The sequence below is a fragment of the Arvicanthis niloticus genome, chromosome 17 (assembly GCF_011762505.2).
Source record: "Arvicanthis niloticus isolate mArvNil1 chromosome 17, mArvNil1.pat.X, whole genome shotgun sequence".
Classification (NCBI taxonomy): Eukaryota; Metazoa; Chordata; class Mammalia; order Rodentia; family Muridae; genus Arvicanthis; species Arvicanthis niloticus.
In genome coordinates this window covers 43,218,299-43,232,031 of record NC_047674.1, presented here as the reverse complement: position 1 = coordinate 43,232,031, position 13,733 = coordinate 43,218,299, and the positions used below count along the sequence as shown (strand labels likewise).

General features: G+C 37.6%; 1 protein-coding gene and 1 long non-coding RNA gene across 39 annotated transcripts in view; one reads left to right on the top strand and one right to left on the bottom strand.

Moving 5' to 3' along the window:
• Nucleotides 1–8,836, top strand: part of LOC143434857 (uncharacterized) — a 34,345-nt gene extending 25,509 nt beyond the window's left edge. For both annotated transcript variants that reach the window (XR_013104673.1, XR_013104672.1), the window contains exon 4: nucleotides 8,723–8,836. This is a non-coding gene — a long non-coding RNA (uncharacterized LOC143434857). The remainder of the gene's footprint in view (nucleotides 1–8,722) is intronic.
• Nucleotides 1–13,733, bottom strand: part of Rims1 (regulating synaptic membrane exocytosis 1) — a 468,064-nt gene that overhangs the window by 448,444 nt on the left and 5,887 nt on the right. The gene's annotated exons all lie outside the window — the stretch shown is intronic.

Genomic DNA, 13,733 nt, shown 5'->3' with positions numbered 1-13,733 from the left:
AGTAAGAACCTTTTATAGTCCAAATTGCACTTAATCAAAAGTTGAATCTATACTAATTTTTCTCTGATCCAAAACAGTATAAATTTTACTATCAGTATTACCAGTAATTAAAAAACACTTCAGATAAATTAAAAACTACTGTGACATGTACATTAAAAAAATGGAGCTTCCTGGGAGTTTAATAAACTTGGCAATAACTTACAGAATCATATAATTGTAGTTAATTTTACTGCATCTCTGTACTTCCTGGTGCAAGCCAGAGCAAAAACACTATCTTAATTAAGCAATTAATTAATTAAAGTGAATGAAACATTCTTGAAAACTCAGAGACCCTAGAGGGATGGATTAGAGAAAATAGAATCCAGAAGCAGAATCTAGGAATTCCTCAGCTAGCTTATGTTAGGAGCATCAGCTGGCCTCAGATCTCACAAACTCTGAGGTAACTATCCATGTCCCAGCAGGAGCCAAAAAATATTCAGTGGCTCTATCTGTCATTTAGTGTCAAAAAAAAGACAGTCCAAAAGCATTTTAAATAAATACTAAGTATGAAGTAAAATACAAGAAAAGAATGAAAATATTGCTGGGGGAAAATGAAGGAAGCTGGAATTAAAGGATTTTTTTTTTTAATTAAACGATTTTTAACCTTCCTGTCTTACCCATTAATCATCTCTTATGGGTTTAAATATACTCTTTGCAAAACAAACATTTAATTCATTGACTTCGGCTCTGGGTCTTAATTTTCTAAACAAAAATATATGGTGGTAGAGAAACACTGTAAAAATGTTAATTACCAGATGAAAAGGTTCATTTAGGCTTGAACAAAGCATATTGTAACATCGTGCTGAAGGGAAAATAACAGGGGGTGCTCAAACTTTACCAGTGACTGCACAGCATCCTCTGCCTTCTAAATATGCTCTTCTGCCTCATCCCCAGTTTCTGTTTGGTCTGTAACTCCTCAGAGCCTACAAATAAATTAAATAACCTACACGCGGCGGCCACTCACATAAAATGAGAAGAGCTGAATGCACCCTGAGAAGGCATCTCTTTAAGAAGTTCATGCCAAGGTTTGTCTACCTACATCTGTGCAGCACCTCTCCTGGGAAGCAGCCCTGAGGGGGATGTCACAGAGTTGGATACGCCCAGCAGGAGTGACAGAGCCCAAGGGCCAAAGGAGAGAAAGAGAAATCACTCCTCTCTAGCAGTGACTGGCATGGGAACATGGAGGTTCCCTGTATCTCTTCTGGGAAAATTCATCAGAGGCTCTCTCATATTTCTGTCGCCTGTAATGTGGAGGAGTAGAAAGCAAAGGGTTGAGAGACATTAAAAATGCCCAAAGCTCCCCAAAATGCCCACTAATTCTTCCTGAGAGGAATAAAAGCAGAAACTAAAAGCCAAAGAGTGCACTTTGTAATTGAGGCAGGGAGAAAGGGGCACCAGACTTCAGTTAGCTGAGTGTCCAAAAAACAGTAAAAGGAACACCTCCATTTTTCTATCCCAAAGATCTTCTTACCAATTTTATGGGGAGATTTATCTGCACCTCATATAATAAGGGCAAATGCCAGTCTCTTTAAATTTATAGCTGAAGACAAAAGTCAGGATGAGCTTCCAGAGTTAGTTTCACAGTATTGCCATCCCAAGTATAAAGAAAATGCCTTATCTTTCAGATAATTTTCAGAACACTGGCATAAGTAATATATACTTTAATTACCACAGTTTCAACAGCAAAACAAAATGCTATTGCACATGTTTAATTTTCTTGTGAGTTAAAGAAAGGAACTCGTTTGATATATAGTGTATATAAATTACATTATTTATGATGTATTATGTATCATGTATCATAAACATATATACTACATATCAAACTTTCTCATTTTATCTTCCTTCTTTATATACATTATGTATAATGTATATATGTTATATATACTATATATTCACTATATAATGTATATAGAACATATATGTTATATACTGTATATATTATATTTATATATATAATATATATATGCACATACACACACAATGAGCTACAACTGGGTGAATATATGCTGACCTAGAACAAGATGGTAATGTTCAATGCTTTTGCTATACCTTTGATGGTTTTTGATTACTTTTATTATACTTTTGATTTCAGCAAAGATGCAGAAATGTAAAAAATATTTCTCTAAAATATTTAACATATATCCTTATCATTCCCAATTTTGCATAAAGAATCCCAACGTATGTCAACACTTCTTTGATCTCATTCTACAGTAGACATACACTTTAGCAACACGTTTTAAATGTTTTAATTTGTTTATCTTTTTTTGAGACAGGGTTTCTCACTCTGTAGCTCAGAGTGACCTCAATTTTACAATTCTTTTGCCTCAGCCTACCCAGTGGCTGAAATTATAGGCATGAGCAACTCTACACAACTTTAAACAATACATCTTTGTGTGTGTGTTCATGTGTGTGTGTTTGTGTGTACTAACATGTGTATACATATGAAAGCAAGAAGACTCTACTTTCCATCTTAACTGAGACAGGGACTCCTGCTTCCTGTTATGTATAGCTGGCTAGCTGGGCTGGGAAATTCTCCTGTCTCTGCCTGCCAGCTCACCGCAGAATCACCAAAGCACAGATGTGTGATGTCATATAAAGCTTCACGTGGATTCTGGACATCCAAACTCTGCTCACCATGCTCACATAGCAAACTCAGCCCACGAAAGGCATTTTATAGCTAATATATCATTTAGCAGGTATTATCGTTATTTACTTGGAAATTTAATTTACTGTGGATTAGAAAAAAATCTTAATTCATCCCTGTGTTAAGAATTTGAGTATTCTCAGTTGGAGTATTCTCGTGATAAAAACTCAAGACAGCTTATTGCTCCAATGCACCCAGGCCGTATGAGGTACGTTCCCATGCATTCATCTGAGGTGACAAATCGAAGATGTGAGTCAGAATATTTCATTGCCAAAACAACAAGTATGAAGGATTAAATCTGTATGCATAATACAAGGTAAATCTATTTAACCGCATGCTAAAATAAGGCTTATTACCCTAGCTCAAGAGAAAGCACCCACTTCCAATACATGTGCTAAAACCACTACAATGAATAAAAAAAGTATTCTAGCATAGCACAATGTAGAAAACAGCTCTAACTGCGATACAAAATTCCTTTATATAGTATCAAAACAGCAAGTTCTGGACTTTTAAGCTAGAACAGGCCCCCCTCAGAGTAGAAGCACCTACATTATACTCTAAGAAAAGTGAATACAGGGTTCACAGTACTATTTAAATCCAAAACATTATAAAATAGTATTACAGTTGAAAAGTGTTAATGCAGGGCATTGGTGGCGCACACCTTTAATCCCAGCACTTGGGAGGCAGAGGCAGGTGGATTTCTGAGTTCGAGGCCAGCCTGGTCTACAGAGTGAGTTCCAGGACAGCCAGGGCTACACAGAGAAACCCTGTCTCAAAAAACAAAACAAAACAAAAAACTAAATAAAAACAAAAAAACAAAAACAAACAAACAAAAAAAAAAAAAAAAGAAAGGTGTTAAGGCTGCCTGGGTTTGAGGTGCTGGGCCGAGAGCCTTGCATGAGCAACGCTACCTCACTGACACTATTTCAAAGATAAGAAAATAGTAGTAAGAGAGAGACCTAGGTTACTCTAAGAAGCATTAAGTAGTGTGTCACAGAACCCTGGATTAAAGGATAGGCCTCTTTGGGGCTCGAGGAAAGTAGGGGAACACAGAATCAACTACACAGAAGAAACTAAGCAGGGCTCATGAGGGCTCACAGAGACTGAAGTAACAATCAGGGCCCCTGTTTGGGTCTGGGCCAGGTCTTGTGCACATATGTTATTGTGTAGCTTGCGTTGTGGGACTCGTGTGAGAGTGGGGCTATCTCTGACTCTTCCCTCTCTAGTCCAGCCTTGATATGAGGTTTATGCCTAGTCTTACTGCATCTTGTTATGCCATGTTTGGGAATATCCCTGGGAGGCCTGCTCCTTCTTGAAGAGACATAGAGGAGCAGTGGATTTGGGGGAGAGGTACTGGGAGGGAAGGTGCTGGGAGGAGTGGAGGGAGGGGAAACTCAGGTTGGGAGTGCAATATACTAGAGAAAAGTTTTTTAAAATCTAGGCTCCTTTAATTCTGAAATGCAAATACAGGTACACTTTACCCTGTTCGCATAGTAATTACTGCGAGGAGTGGTAACACTTAACAATAAAGAAATTCTTTTTTATTATATTTATGATAGCTTTTTAAATAATAATAGTCAATTTTATTTCTTGTTTCCATGGTACGCTAGCTACTCTGCTGTGTGACCCCGATCAAAATTATTTTTCTTTATTTTCTTTTCTATGATGGAGAGAGAATAGTAATGACAGATTTAAAAAAAATAATTCGCTTATTTTTATTTTATGTGCATTAGTGTTTTGCCTGCAGGTATGTCTGTGTAAGGGTATCAGATCCTGGTGTTATAGATAGTTGTGAGCTGCCATGTGGTGCTGGGAATTGAACCTGGGTCCTCTGGAAGAACAGTCAATGCTCTTAAGGCATGAATCATCTTTCCAGCCCCTAAAGTAATTGTACTGTATTATAACATACTGTTGAATAAGAATTTGAGTTTCTCTGACACAACTTAAAAGAAAAAAGGGGGAGCTATGGAGATACAGATATTTAAAGAGTGCCAGGAGGCTTTTCCCCAGGGATGAGCCTCTAATTGGTTATCCAATACGATGTGGTCAGCTCTGAAATCATATACATACAAGCAAAACTAATGGACTCGGGTTGTGTGTGGTTGTGTGTGTGTGTGCATGAACACATGTATCTGCATAAAAAGTAATAATTAAAGTGAAAAGGTAATTAATTTGAGAGGGAATAAATATGGGAATGAGGAAAGGATTGGAAAGAAAAAGTCAAAGGGGATGGTGTAATTATATTTAACTTTAAGATATTTTTTAATGAAAATGAAATATGGGCTATATAACTAAGCAAAAATCTCTAAAACCAGAAATATAAATAATTAATAAATGCTTTCTTTAAAGTGTGCATTGTCCTTGGTTATAAGGAAAAGGCAGACTAAACTACTTTAAGATTTTACTTCTGTTAATTCAAAGCAGAGAAAACAAGGTTCAGGACCACAAATGGCAGCACATGCTAGCACAGATTGGAAGGGGACACTTGTGCACTGCTGGGCGAGTGTCAACTAATGTGACCATTGCAGAAACCAGTGTGAGGGGTCCTCAAAAGACTGGAAATGGAACTAGGATTTGACACATCTGTATCACTCCTGGATGGATGGATGGATAGATAGATGATGGATGGATGAATGGATGGTGAGATGGATGAATGGATGGATAGGCATACAGATAGATGGATAGACATTCAAAGGAATACACATCCTTCTCCTTAGATACTTGCACCACATATGCACTGCTGCTCTATTCACAAGAGTTAGGACACGGAATCAACCAAGGTGTCTATCAAGCGATGGATAAATAACATGCTGTGCATACCCATAGATATAGACACAGAAGAATATTATTGGACATTAAACAAATTGAAATAAAAATTTGCAGGTAAATGAATGAAACTAAAAATTATGCCAAGCGAGGTCATTCAGGCAAAATAAAAGATGAACACCACATGTGTTCTGTCATCTCTTGTATTCTCTGTCTCTCCCCCCTCAACCCCTGCCCTGATCTAGGTTGGTTTGAATCTTTGAACTGGAATGTACATTGACTCTATGAAACTACGAACAAGCCACTGGTAGGTAAGATAAAGGCAAAAATAAAGCTCAGAGGGAAATACAAGGAGCAGAGAGTTCGAGCAGAGAAGATGGGTGGAAGATGAGGAAATAGATGTTGGTGAGAGGTTTTATCAAAATGAAGGGCGCTTGTAGAGGGAAACCTATATTCTCCCACCCCCGAAAAAAATCAATTAGGAGAAGCAGTAGAAAACAATCCCATGACAGAAAAGGGAAGAGGGGAGTATCAGACTTTAAAGTGAAGTAAGGGATTGGGGAAAGGAGAAGTTGGTAGGTTACTCAAAATCAAGTATACATATGGAAGTCCACAAGTTTTAAGCCACTCAAAAATATGACACACACACACACACACACACACACTCTGCATAAGTGGACCATGATGCTCCCAAAAGACACAAGTTACATGGGTTATTAAATGAAAGTCTTCATGCCAGGCTCCCTACGAGTTTTTGGCCAGGGAATCCAAAGAGACATCCAAAACAATGCACACTACTTTCACTGCCCTTGGCTGCCTAACATATATCAAAACTTCCCCAAAGGTCTTTTGATTGTCAAGTAAAATGAACAACATAAATAAGAAAAAAATAGCCAAGTATGGTGGAATTTGTCCCAAATCCAGCACTCGGGGGGCTAAGGCAAAGAGAGCTCATAACTTCCTGGAACAGCCTGGTACATAGAGAGACTATGCCTAAAAAAAGTATTTGCATACATAAAAAATTCAAAATAATAATGGACAAAGCTATTTGGAATCATAAACTACCCAATATTCAAAATATAGCTCTCAGGGAAGAATTAAAATTTGTAAATAAAATTCTCACAATTACAAAATGTCAATACCGCCTGACTATAACAAATATCACTGCAAAAGAAACCACTTCCTATTTCACAGTCCCTGTTTATGATCTATTTCTTTAGAAAACACTCAACTCACCAATATTCAAAATAACCAAAGTTGATACATTGCCCTGGAGTTTGCTGTAACGGGGTATATAACCCTACAGAGGAAGCAAATCAAATCAGCTTTTAAAAAATTGTTTACATTTGCTGCAACTATGTAAAGTGAACCAGCAATGCCAGAGAAAGAAGATAAAAGTAAGCCAACAAAAGAAAGCCACTGGATAAGACCAAAGAAGAGCTGTGGCAGTGTCCTACCCACAGGTCTTTCCTCATTAACAATGAAAACCTGACAGAGTTGGGATAATCTTCAGTGACTAACTAGTCAATGGCTATCTCAATTGCCAAGTCTTTCAATTGATACATTCCAGCACTGTGTTCAAAAAGGTTTTGAGGCATCTGACACTCACCACATTTGGCATTCCTTGATCAGTGTACATTGCATATGAAACAAGAGTCTGCCAGCCCATGACTGGACAGTACCAAATTCCCATCCACATATTCACAATGACATCTAGTCTTTAAAGTACAAATATATGTGTTTTTGTGTCTAGGACGTCAACTGTGTAATGCTGTTCAATAAACATTTGTTGAGACCTTCTTTTGTGTTGGTCACAGGAAGGCGATTGCAAACCCAATGATAATTAATAAAAGACATCTACCTTGAAGGAGCTTTTAAGACTAGGGAATGACTTAAGGCACATTGCATTTTTAATTAAAAATAAAGTCAATATAATACATTGTGATCATCTAGTCTAACTGTAAATATCAAATCAGTAAATCTGTTACGCTTTAGACTCCAACTGAAGTTAGTCATGCTCTCATTAAAATATTCCTAATTAAGTGGCCTTTCTAGAGGATTTACCTTTAAAGATCTATTATTTACATCCTCCCACACTAACAGGCAAGTGTCTTCAGAATGCTGTCTTTCAGAAACTCATGAAAGACAAAGTCAAGAACATAACAGACCATCCAAAAAATCATATTTTAATTTTACCTTGCAATGTTTGACACCAAATATTTATTTCCTCATACATTCCGGTCAACCTGCTTCCTCTTCTATAGTCAAAAGCAAACAGCTCATTCTTTGCTTTCAGAATTTGCTGACTGCATTTCTATGGTTGGAATAACCAACCCACTCTCCCCTCCCACTCACATCATTAGCAGCCTGAGGTGACTCTATTCCACGTCTTTTGAATATACTCGTTCATTCATATACACCATTTCAAAGAACTGGGCACCTGTTATGTGTGTTTATGATGGGTACAATGAAAATTGATGCCACCCTCAGCAGTGTATTCTGTACAGAGATGAGAATGTTGAGAGAAAATGCTATGAAAATATGCTCACAGAAGGAAAGTACTGAAACCAGCCTAGGGAGTTTGGGAAGATGTAGCAGATGTAGCAGACGAGGTGTCATTTAAGCTAATTTTAAAGGCCAGGAAATTTAGATTAAAAGCAAAAGAAAAAAAAAAAAACAAGGTCTGATCAAGAGAAAGGCATGAGTAGAGTCAGTTGTCAAGTAGTGACCGGGCAATGGAAATCAACCAACACTATGGCTGTCAGGGCTGTGTGGACACAATGGAGAATTCAATAAGCTGGACACACCCTGGACTTTCAGCTTCATTCTGGTGTAGAGAAGAGATGCTACCTATGAAACTCAAAGCCTCATATTTAGGCAAAAAGCTAAGCAATTTACAACAGCTGGCAATAAATTTGAAGTACCTACAAGACAGCCACTTAGAGATACCAAAAAGGCGTTGTCATAAGAATTCAGGATTTAGCAGAATTGTCAAAACTTGTAACTATAGATCTGAGCATCTTTGGCGTGTATGTGCAATTGAAGCCACCAGGTGAGACTTCTACTCTTTGCAAAAAGAAAGGGATAGCAGGCTCTAGTAGACCATTTAAGAAGGGCAACATTGGAGATTCAATATCAGGTTAGAATAGAAACAAACAGAAAATTTGAAGGCAAAGAAGGAAATGAAAGTTCAGATGGCAGATCAGAGGGGGCTTTAAGTGACATTCAGCTCCTACTATATTTATCACTCACCTATTCTTATTATTTTTATAGGTTATACCCGCTACCCAATATCTACTTAATACGCTCTAGAATTGGACGTGTTCGATTTTCCGTGTGCAAGGCCCAGAGGTGTTCACTGTGCTGCCTTTATGGAATTCAGGAACTAGTCACTGCGTGCTTTATCAATTACAGCTGTGTTCTGTATAGAGTAGCTGAAGCTGGTGAACAGCCAAACACCATGGGATTTCTTCCCCATGCCTGAGCCTAAACAGGTCTCATATCTTTTAACACTGGCATCAAGTTTTACGCTGGGTCGTTATATTAAGTGGCAACATTTGGCCTGGGGTACAAAAAAAAATCTACAAATTCAAATTATCCTTATAAGATTGTAACCTTTTACATTATACTTTCATGAAAAAAACAGTGATGATTTTCAGACATAACACCAGAGTGGGAGCTATTTATAACTTACGCTTTTACCAAGGTTTAATAACCAATAAAAGAGAGATTGCTTATTTCAATATATTTCTATTTCAAATGTCAGGATATAAGATATATCCTCTCTTTTTTTTTTTTCAGAAAAAAAAAGGGGGATTAGGAAAGCATACTTAAGCTCCACTATATTACAATATGGAGACAACCAAGAAAGATAAATCTGCTAAGCTGTGGGAAATACAAAAAGTAAAAGCCACTGGGACTTTTTTTTTACTTTGTTCTCATCAGTATCTACCCAGACACTCAGTAATTTTTCTGACCTTAGAAGACCTCCACATATGTACATATACTACCTTAAATTTTGGGGAAAACCCTGATATTTTGACTTATACAGACCATGTATATTAAAACTACAGTCTAATTTTTCTAAAATAAAAGCCACAAAATACTAAAAATAAAACAACCCAGTTACCTATTGAAAGTTCCCCCCCCACCACCACCACCATGACAAGAACAGAGGCTGATGGAATGGCTCAGCAGTGAAGAACATTTTCTACTCTTACACAGGACCTAGGTTCGGTTCCTAGAACCCACAACTGCCTAAATCTCTGGTTCCAGAGAACCCAACTCCCTCTTCTGGTGCCTGTGGGCATGTGCGCTATGGCACATTCAGGCAAGATACACACCTACTCATAAAATAAAAAGTAAACAGATCATAAAAGGCGTATAAAGGACAAGTGCAACCACGAGACCCACAACAATTGTTCACCACTAACAGACAGCTTGAAAATAACTTGGTACTTTAGTTAAGTTTCTTTTTTTTTTTTTTTTTATTTATTTTTTTATTAGATCTTTCATTTACACTTCAGATACCATCCCGTTTCCCCATTCCCCCCCCCTTAGGAAACCCATATCCCATGCCCCCTTTTCCTTTTTGCATTTATACATTTTTTTTAAGAAATGTTAATCATAGGCTTTATAAGTTTGGTATTGTTCAATCAGAGGTGTAACCCACTACCCAACCTAGATATATCAACTATCTTTGACTGGTGGAGATACATGAACATCTGCTTCCCTGTCTCCCCCCTCTATCTCTCTTTCATCACCTAGCTTCTCCTCTCCTTCTTCTTCTCCTCTTCTTACTCCTTTTCTTCCTCTCAGTACTCCTCCCACCTTAGCTCCTCCTACACATCACCCTTCCTGTTAAAAGGAAACTTTTCTCTCAAAATACAATTAGAGCATAATTATGCCTATTTGTACCAGTGAGGTACAAGATAGTCCTAATACCCAGTCCATCCTTTTGTTGACTAACCAGCACCTCTGTCATCTATCCTAATTAAAACACTTAGTTCTGAACCTGGCTTTTTCCTTGGCTTTAGGATGAATGTTTAGTTAAGTTTCTACTCCTGTAATAAAGACCACCACTGAGAGCAGCTTGGGGAGAAATGGGTTTATTTTGCCTTTGCGGTTATGGTCTATACTAGAAGGAGAAATGTCGAGGCACAAACTTGAGGCTAGAACTGAGGCAGAGACCACAGAGGAGAATTGTTTTACAGGAGTACTCCTTGTAGCTTGCTCATCCTGTTTTCTTACACATCCCTGGACCACTTGTGCAAGGATGGCACCGCCCACAGTGAGCCAGCAGGGCCTGTTCACATTAATCACTAATTGAGGAAACACTCCCTAACAGGCTTGCCTACAAGGCCAATCTGACGGAGGCATTTTTAAAGTTGAGATTCCTTCTTCCCAGCTGATCCTAGTTTGAACAAAAACCTAACGTGAACATTTGGCTTCTTGGAATCAAGAGTATTCTTCAATGGTCAATGATCTTCAGGTGCAGTAATATACACTGAAAAGAAAATAAACTATGCCAGGTCTAGCTTCATCAGTGACTGCTACTGTATTGTCTGACTTGTGAATATATATCCATATTAAATATGACAGCCCATTAAAAGAAACTAAATAGCATAAGGTATCTATTTACATGGCAGTATAGACACTTTAATTGGTTTTCAATGCACATGCCTTCTCTATATAAACATGATAATATCTTCCAGACAAGTAACTTAACTTAATGATGAGCAATAAAAAAAAGTACTAAACAATGTGTAAATCATTAACTGGGTATTATCATCTGTATTATCTCAGCTTCATTCACTATGCTTCTTTAAAATAGCTAATATTCTAATTAAATGCCGTAACAACTTACAAATTACATAAGATTCCTTTCGACAATATTACATTATCTTACTACTTAAACTTCAAAGGAATTATCAAAATATTACTTCCTAAAATCTATTTAAATTAATTTGCATACCAGGGATATGGTCTCTAAACTGTAGGCTATACTTTTGCTGGGCTCCAAAGAGGATTTGCATCCATAGTCCTGTGTGCAGTTGTAACTTAACAACTATTATTTTTAAATGATTGAAACTTTGAATGCAGCCCTCCCATAAAAGAAGCACCCACTGAGATTCCGTGAAATGCAGTGCCTTGTTTTCAGCAAACCATTACTGTTGGCCAAATGGTGGGTTTCAAGATTTTATATCCCTTGCTTGCATTACTTAGTGTTCTGATGACTTAAAACTTTTAACTGCTTGCTTTTTAGTGGTTTAATAGAAATAAGTTGGGGCAGGGGAAAAAAAACAACTTTTAAAAAAGAACAGATACTCTAATTCGTTGTCTAAATTGATACTTAAAATTGACAGTATAAAACACTGTCCATAGCAAGAAATTAATATAAAAATAAAGGTGAATCAATGGATAAGACACTTTCCTTTTAAGCAGTTTTCTTTTATATATGGGGAACTTTCACATAATAGCAACAGAAGTAGAAAAGCCCCAAACCACTTGTGTAGTATAGGTCCTCACTGTCAGCTATTTGACCTAGATCAAAATAAATGCATATAAACCTGATGTAAGAATGTGAGACAGTACCTGCAGAAACCACTGGGCATTTGGTACAGAAATGTTAAAAAGTGAAATGCACTTGTTACACCATCTAATAGAAAGCTAAAAAGATAAACTACCTAACAAGTAGTCTCTCAATCAATGTAAAAAATGAGCTATTTAAATACCCCAGGACAAAGAAGTTAACACTCTTTCGATTTTTAGAAAAAGATAAGAAAACTACCCTGAGCAAATTTCTCTTCTCCATTTGACTTGTGCTTGCCTCATTGTTATCTCCAACTTTTCCATTTTCTCACCACGTTTTTGTGCTATAAACATTGATAAGCTAGTTAATGAGAAATTAAAATATCACTTCAGATCAGACCCTGTGATCATTTTAGCTTTGAATCCCTTGCCATATTCCCATGTTAGTGTAACTGTAATCCCAATGACACAACCCTTACAAGACTGTGGATGGGGCCTATTCCAACAAGACCTCCTCCCCACGAGTTCAATATCTCCTTCAAACCACCCCCCAGGAAGGGATGAACCTAGGCCTCAGCCTTATTTTTAAAGCATAAGGCAGTAAGAGCTGTTTCCTTTGGTACAGTAATTTGACGTTTAAAGATGTTTCTGCTTCACCATGTTAAATAACCATGAGTTATAAGGACAGGCCTAACAAGTCTCACTGTACAGCAAGCCAAGAAACCAAATAGGATGACTTGGTAATGTTTATACATATAGAAAGTGATAGCACTAAGACCAACACTTAGTAGGGCATAGTGGGCACATCTTTAATCACAGTATTCAAGAGGCAGAGGCTGGTGTGTCTTAGAGTTGGAGCCTGGACTATAGAGAGCTTTCCAGGACAGCCAGGGCTGCACAGAGAAGCCCTGTCTTGAAAAAAAAATAAATAAAAACAAACAAACAAACAAAAAAATCCAACAACCAGACCAAAACCTCATTTAGTATTCTATAGAGCAAGTCAGTGGTCAACCTTTCAGACCATGGAAGTTTCTAAGTGGTCGGAACTACACCAGCAACAAGCTATAATAAGAATGGTGTCTATATTCTGCCTACACAGTCCATTGCCTGATCAAATTTTAATGCCTGAAATGTTAATGCCTGTCCTTATTGTTGAATCAACAATCATATCATTCTATGAATAGAAGTATCCTAACCATGGAAATTCAGAGCAATGTGGCTGAGAGAGACTTGCAGTTGAGGAAAACATTGCAGAATGGTATCATGTTAGGGAGACTTGTGTTCAAAAGACCAAGTAGGCCAGAAGAACAGAAGTTATAGAGAGAGGCATGTGCTCAGAAAACATAGGGGATCCCACCAGCCATATGCACTTCTCCTGCTGCTTGGAAGATCACTGGATTCTCAGACCAGATGCCACAAGCAAGGGGACAAGGAATGAAAGTTCTTTTTTTTTTTTTTTTTTTTTTTTTTTTGGTTTTTCGAGACAGGGTTTCTCCGTGTAGTCCTGGCTATCCTGGAACTCACTCTGTAGACCAGGCTGGCCTCAAACTCAGAAATTCACCTGCCTCTGTCTCCCAAGTGCTGGGATTAAAGGCGTGCGCCACCACCGCCCGGCAGAACGAAAGTTCTAAAGGATCCACTAATACTAGGAAACAAACAAACAAAAATGAAATGGACCATTTGTCAAGAGTTGAACAGAAGATACATAGTATTTGTAAGCATCCAGCAAAATGTCTGATATATATGAAGTAAA